Source organism: Falco peregrinus, chromosome 2 (assembly GCF_023634155.1).
Source record: "Falco peregrinus isolate bFalPer1 chromosome 2, bFalPer1.pri, whole genome shotgun sequence".
Taxonomy (NCBI): domain Eukaryota; kingdom Metazoa; phylum Chordata; class Aves; order Falconiformes; family Falconidae; genus Falco; species Falco peregrinus.
The window spans coordinates 120162269-120168503 of NC_073722.1; positions in this window are offsets into that span (position 1 = coordinate 120162269).

Sequence of the window (6235 nt, forward strand, 5' to 3'; positions counted from 1 at the left end):
ATGTTTTAATTTTTATTGCTTACATTGGGGTATCTGCAGTGCACCCCATCGCTCAACCCACCAAGGCAGGGTTGATGCTCATCGTGCCCTTCAGGGGGTCCAGGGCACACAGGGAGGGGGAGGCAGTGCCGGCGGCCACCCTTGCTGCTCTAATGAGGCTTTCCCTCTAATTAATATTCCCTGGCAAAGCCAACGCTCGTTCTGAGTGTCTCGGCTTTTATCTCCATTGGCATTGATGTGACATCAATGGGAGACGGGGCTTTGAAAGCTGTTTGTTATTTGTGATGTCGCATCTGCGGGAGAGGGAGGATGGAAAGGGGCGTCCCCAAGCTCTGGTCCAACCCTGCTCTGCTGCCTCTCCCCCCACAAGACACACTGGGGGTGCAATTTGGGCATCCTTGTTTCCAGCCCCTCCGAGAAGGTGCGCTGGGCAAAATAATGAGGTTTCTGCACCCAGCTGCTTCCTGCATGGGTGCCTGGGCATGGATGCACGGTTCACACCTGAGCATGTAACTAATTCACGTGTGAGCACCTCATTGCTCCATGCTTGGGTGGCCAATTACTCCACACCTGAGCACCCAATCTGCTCATGCCTGAGTGGCCGATTAGCTCCTGCCTGAGGCTTATTTTGGGTGTAAACAGGCAGGTTTTGGTAGCTGGGGGCTGCAGGGGGGCTGATGTGAGAGGAGGTCAGGAGGTGCTGGTTGTGGCTGCTCTGAAAGTGATGGAAAAACCCTATTGCACCCCAAAATGTTAGGGCAGCCTGTGGCAGGTAGGTACAGGGAAGGGCAGGGTGTGTGGGGGAGGGGGGGGGCTGGTGCAAGGGGTCCCTCCATGCCCATCCTGTGCCAATGAGCCCAGTCACCCCAATGTTCCCCCAAAGGGAACGTGCAGCTGGCAAGCTGGTGTGGCGAGTGCCCTGAGTCACAGCCTCCTCTCTGGGGTGTTTTGGGGGGATTGCTGGGGTCCCCTTGTGCTGGGAGGCGGGTGGGTGGCACACGTTGTGTCACAGCCCCCCTCCTCCAGCATCCCACCGGTGTTTGCAGGCGGGGGCTGGCAGGCAAGGTGGCTCGGCTCCCCCCGCCTGCCCTGGCACTGGTGTTGCACAGGTGTTCACGCCATCCAGCTCCAGTAATTCCAATATTCCTGACAAGTGAATTTGCAGCTGAAGCCAGCCAACGCTTGCTCAAAATGTGCTTTTTTTTTTCTTCCCCCCCCCCCTTCTCTTTAAACTGAATTTCCATGCAGATTGGTGCCAGGGGCTGAGGGAGCAGTGCCAGACCATGGTGTGGGGGCTCTGTGGAGGGGCCCTGCTTGGCTCAGTGCTGCCTCAGTTTCCCCTTGCACGAAAGTGTGTCCTGGCTGTTCCTCCCCAAACCATCCTGCGTGCACCCTGCTTGGCCTCTCCCAGAGCCACCATGTACTCCAGCCTCTCATTTGCCACGACAAACTGGGGACCCAAAATGCTGCTTTTCAAGGCAATTCCCCAAAGTGGGGGAACCCCAAAGATGGGCGAATGGCTTTGCCCTTGCAAGTGGGTTGGTGTGGGACCGCTGCTGGGTGCAGCGAGCAGTCAGTGCGACAGGGAGATGGGCTGGGGGTGCTGCCTGCCTCGCCTGCAGGGGGAGAAAACACAAACAGGGTGCAGCCAAGCCACTTAATGCCCAGTTTTTACTGGGCAGAGAGGGGCAGATGCGCTCCAGGGGCCATGCAGGGGAATTCAGATCTGTCCCCAGGCTGGCTGCCATCAGGTGCATGTGCTAAAGTGTTCTGGGGACCATCATCCCCATGTGATGCTCAGCTGTTCCAAACGGGCGCTGCAGCCGCAGGTTGATGCTTTTAACCAGTTTTAACATTTGGGTATCTCCCCCTCCTGCCTGGCAGTGCTGCAGCGATCTCATCCATTCCTCATGGGAACGGGAATGTCAGCCTCGGCCAGCAGCGGGAAGGATGGGAAGGGATGGCTGGAGGTCCTGCGGCACCCACGGTGCAGCGGGAGGCCATCCGCACTTACTAAAGGTTATGCAATAGATGCTTGGCCATTACACGGCTATTAATCCTCCTTTAATGTGGTTTCTGTATCTACTGACCACGGTAACTATTGCATTAAATCAAAATTAAATGTGTATTTTGGAGGCTTTACAGAAGGGCAGAGGAGGATGACCGGGGAGGAGGGGGCAGATTTGCGGGTGCCTGGGTGGGAGGGAGGTTTTGGGGGTGCACTGAGGGACTGGGACTGCAGTGGGTCCCAGATGGCCTCATCACCAGTGTGGGGATGTCCCCCAGGTGCTGTGCCAGGCTGGCAGTCCAGTGAGGTGCTGGTGGCATCTCCGGTGCCTTTGGGGCTTTTTAAGTTGCTAAATTAGAAGCAGAGATGCTGAGGCCCCCCCAGGGAGCCAGGGCTGCTAATCAGAGGGGAACAGGCTTGACTTTTCATCTGGGCCTTTATCTAAGGCTCCAGGAGGGCTGAGGCTGCTCCTTCCCCATGGCCGGCTGGATTTTGGGGTTAACCCCTTGTGTGCTGCAGCCTGGCAGGAGCATGTAGCAACGCTTCATGGTATCAGCTAAGGCTGAAACCCACATCAGGGACCCCGGGGCTTGGGGAAAGCAGGGGCTGGGTGGTGATTCCCAGGCTTTGGGGCCAAATCTCCTTCTGGAATAGCAGGAAGGGTCCCCAGCCATAGGAGCCAAGTTTCTGGCCACAGCATGGGTGTCCTGAGGGTGCTTCCCCCAGTGCCTTGGGGCTGATGCCTGCTGGCTTGTTTGGGGGCTTTACCCACAGACAAGAACCTGAATGTCCCTGCCTGACCCAGCACTCTCCTCCTCATCCCCGACACTCATGAATCTGGGACAGGCAGAGCTGGGCTCGTTGCAATTATCCACGGATTAAAGGCAGCTAATTTAGTTTGAGTTAGGGAGGCTAATTGGATCGATACGTTGGGGTGAAGCACATACAAGGGGAATCGATAGGTATTGAGAAATGCAGCAAACGGGCCATATAGCACTATGGGGTGATGCTTTTGGGGCTGGGGCAGTGGTGATGCCTGAGTGGTGTGGGGCTGGGAGGGAGAGGTGCAGACAGGGGAACTAGTGGCAGGTGATCCCCCGGGCGATGCATGCCAGCAGAACTGCAACTCAGCACAAGGCTTTCATTGGGTTTTTGCAGCTCAGCAGACTGGAGGCTGCCGTGACAGGCATGAGCTTTGCCTCTGTGGGATTCGAGGCACGGGTTTGACAGCCGGCCCCCACCTGTGCCAGTGTGCTCGCCCCAGCGCTTCCCGGGGATGTCACAGCCGTGAGGAAACTGGTTTGAGGTTCAACCAGTATTGGGGCAGAAGCTGGTTTGGGCATCTGCAAGGTGTGCATCAGCCGGGCATCCTCACAACAGGATGCTCACTGGTGCAAACTGGGGATGTCCCAGTGGCCCCCAGGGTTTCTGAGCCCCTGTGGCCACCAGCAAGGGCTTAGTCTGTCTCCCTTGTGCTGCCTTCTGGCAGGGCAGTGTGGCGGGAGGCAGGGCCCTTTTTCATAGCTGACAGCCCATGAATATTTATAGCAGCATATTAAAAACGTCCACTGCATCCCAAATTAGTCATAGGGCCCTGGATAGAGCCAGGGTGCTGGGTACGGTGGTACTGATGTCACCCCCCGTTCTGCGGACAGATGGTGGTTGTGTGGCCCTGCAGCCAGGGTGTGATGGAGCGGGGGGGTCCCTGTCCCTTTGGGGCTGCATGCGCAACTCCGAGGTCCTGCCTTTGGGCCAGACCCTGCTCCCAGTTGTGACTCCCTTGCGCCTACTCAGGATGCTGGCAGCACCAGGCTTTCTGCACCTCTTCTTCACCATCTCGTGTTTTAAATCTTGGGCTTCTGTGGCTGGGACCAATTTCCCCATCAGTTGCTGAGGGGTGTGTGGGCTGCTACCCCCACCGTGTGCCAGGGATGCTGGCTGCTCCTGGGGTGTCCAAAGCGTGACCAGCACAGATTACATCCCAGAAAAGCAGGCAAGAAAGGGAATCAGTGTTCTGATGAACAACTGGAAATTCAAGGGGGACAAAAAGGGGACAAAGCTATTTCCCAGCTCCTAAGGGGCTGGCAGGAATAACAGAGAAAAGAGCAAAATCTAATTTAGAAAGAGTACACAAACCCAGAAGTGCTGGAGGAAGTCCTGGTTGCAGCATGAAGCCTCAGCCTGAGCATCGATGGAGGGTCGCACTGCAAGCCCACTGCGGTTGGATGTGTCCCGGCAGCTTGTCCCAAGGCAGGGGCAAGAATGGGTCTCCCCACCGTGTTTGGGGACCCTTCAGCTCATGCGGATGCTGGACCGGGGGGCTAAGCTCTGGCAGGGGAAGGTTTCTGGCTTTGCTTTCCCCGTTTCTCTGACCTCTCTCCATCCCAGCCCTGGCCAGGGATCCGTGTGCTCCCATCAGAGACTTCTTTTGCCTGGAGCGGATTGCCAGAGCCAGGTAATCAGCCTCCAGTAGCAGACACCGTGCTGGGAAATGCTGATATTATTATTATTAATAATAATAAACCTGCTTATAGTGGGGGTGCTGGTGGTGTGGCTGAGAGATCAGTCCTGCTCCAAGCACGCTCTGCCAGCAGCCATCCTTGCTCCAAGGAATTAAAACCTCAGTTGCTGAGGTTGAACCCTGGCAGGGATGGTCAGATGCTGGGGGTCAGAGCCTGCACCAGTAGGGTCTGTGGGCTGCGGGGTGCTGGCTGCCCACCCCAGACACCCCCAGCATGAAGGGGCTCAGTCCCATGGGAGGTTCTGTTGGGTTGGGGGCTTCCTGTTGGCAGGTTTGTAGGGATGGGACAGGCTGGGGGAATGTTTCTGTCCTCTATCCATGGAAAATGTGATTTTCCCATAGGTGGGCATCCCTGCAGGTCTGAGGGTCCCATGGATCTTCTCCCTGCATGTGTGGGATTCCTGGAGATCCGGGATCCCTGCCAGCACTGAGGATGCCTGCCCCATGGGGCTGGATGTGGCTGGTCACTCCGCAGGAGGAGTCGAAAGCTGGAGGAAGGGATTCTGCTCGTGAGCCTTGGCAAAGCCATCATTTAAATTTAATTTAAATTCCTATTTTTTTCCCTTCTGTATTGCTGTTTTCCTCACTAAATGGCATGTTTTTCATCTGTTGGCAAAATGAGAATCTTTCTGTACGCAGTGTCTGGGCTGATCAGCACTGGTGGAGTGCTCTGTGAGGGGACAGCTGGGGGACACACACGGTGTGTGTGTGGGGGCGGTTACCCTGCACCGGGGGCAGGCAGGTAAGGGCAGAGCAAAAAGAGGTAGGGGACAAAATTAGGATGTAATTGGGCTGGAAACGTGCTCTGGAGAGGGAAAAGCTCTGTGCATGGATGTGGCGTGGTGGGGGTAGCCCAGGCTGGTGGGGCAGAGGGTCTGTGTCCCCACCCCCACCCTGCTGTGGCAGAGCCCAGCTCCTCCAGAAAGGAGCAGGATGGAGGGGGCTGCGGCGGCTTGAGGTTCTCTGAGGCTTGCAAGGCTGAGAGGTGCAAGAGAAAAGAACCCCCCCCCCCCCCCCCCCCCCCCCCGAGGAGGTGCTGTTCTCTCTCCATGCCACCTCCCCGTCTGTCTGTCCACTCTTCTGCTCTGGTCTCCCCATCACACACTCATGATAGCCCTGGCTGTTGCCGCTAACCAAGGGCCCCAGCTCTGATTGCCAGGACAGATCCTGCGCTCTCCTCTGGCCGAGGTCCTTGTGGCACTATTGAAGTCCCCAAATCACTTTTATCTCACAGGACAGCCAAGGGGAAGGGCTGTGGTGGGGTGGGGGATCCTGTAGCCCCCCTGGAGGGGTACAGCATCTGGGCTTCTCCTAAGCCACATCTCCATGGCAACGCTGAAAGATGCTCCTGTGGGATGCTCTTGCAAGGCCACCCGAGGGGAATCCCAGCAGCCTGGGGGCTTCAGCACCTCACAGGGTCAGGGAGAAAATGCCTGTCTGGGCTGGAAGCACAGCTGTCTGCCTGTCCGTCTGTCTGTCCGCCCACGGCAATATCCCTGCGGATATTGGGATATTGTGCAGAGGCGCTGCCTGATCTCGGCTCCGGCAGCAGCCACTTAAGGCCCATGTCTGCGGCCTCCCCCGCTCCTAGCCTCCCTGGCAATGATGAGCTTCTCCCAGAGCAAACAATTACACAATTAACCCCACAGTCCTTTCAGCCCCTAATTTTCCAGCCCTGATTGTGTCCTTAGCTTGGCTTCTGTAAG